Source organism: Pteropus vampyrus, unplaced genomic scaffold (genome assembly GCF_000151845.1).
Source record: "Pteropus vampyrus isolate Shadow unplaced genomic scaffold, Pvam_2.0 Scaffold33, whole genome shotgun sequence".
NCBI classification, from domain to species: Eukaryota; Metazoa; Chordata; class Mammalia; order Chiroptera; family Pteropodidae; genus Pteropus; species Pteropus vampyrus.
This window is the reverse complement of record NW_011888814.1, coordinates 4,136,133-4,137,203: the sequence shown is the minus strand read 5'-3', so window position 1 is coordinate 4,137,203 and position 1,071 is coordinate 4,136,133. Positions and strand designations below refer to the sequence as shown.

At 38.4% G+C, this 1,071-nt stretch overlaps 1 pseudogene; it reads right to left on the bottom strand.

Annotated features, from left to right (window-relative positions):
- Positions 1-109: 109 nt before the first annotated feature.
- On the bottom strand, positions 110-228 carry LOC111737978 (annotated as a pseudogene).
- Between the last annotated feature and the right edge of the window lie 843 nt (positions 229-1,071).

Below are 1,071 nucleotides of genomic sequence, written 5' to 3'. Positions count from 1 at the left end.
GTTTATTTATTTATTTATTATTTATTTAGTTTAGGCAAGGCAACCCTTGGTTGACCTCACAGATTGCAAGGATCTTGTCAGCTTACAATCCCTTTTTTTTTTTTTTTTACGCCTACAGCACTTGGTCTTCCTAGGTGGTCTCCCATCGAAGCATTAACCAGGCCCGACCCTGCTTAGCTTCTGAGATCAGACGAGATGGGGCTTGTTCAGGGTGGCATGGCCATAGACTCAATCGCATTTTAGTGTCATATCTTTTAATACAATTGAACAGCATCTCCAGATATTTGAAGGATCTCCAGATATTTAAAGAAATCTTCTGATAGGAAAAGTAGAGAAACAAAAATACAGGGAAAAGTAACTTGGCAGGAACAAAACTTAAGAAGAATTTTATCGTGAACGGTCCCCTAATAAATCACAGCTCTCCATGGCCACACTCTTTGCAAGGGGTGCACTGCTGCTCCTCCCATCAGCACTCCAGAGTCCACTTCTCCACCCTGGGAAATCTGAGTGAATCCAGGCGGGCTTGTGGTGTGCTTTGGCTATTTGACCAACGGTGGGGTGAAAGCACATCTAGGAAGCCTGGAAACCCCTGTTCCTGACCTCTTAGGACCCAGGAACTGCCCAGCCAACCTACAGAGTCATGAAAAATTGTAGTTGAATTGTTTTAAACCACTAAGTTTGACATACGTTCATCTTAAGATTGCACGAGAGTCACGCTAATACCTTTTAAAAAATTATAATAAAGAACAGCCAGGTTCTCAGTTTTCTCAAGAGATAATGTCAAAAACTTAAAAAAAAAAAAAACTAACTAAAAAAGGCAAAATAAGCATGTTACTTAGAGTAACGGGAGTTAATATGCAAAGAATCCATTAAACTTTTCTAACAAACTTTGCTTTTTCTAACAAACTTTGCAGAACTCTTATTCTCTTAAAGCCTTGTGCCTGTATAACTTGGATAAAACCTAAAATTGCATTTCAAGATATAAAAGCCAAATAAAAAGATTAAGAAAATGCACCAAAATGTTCATGATGTGGTTGTCTGAATGGTTAATTGCAAGTGATTTTTATCGTT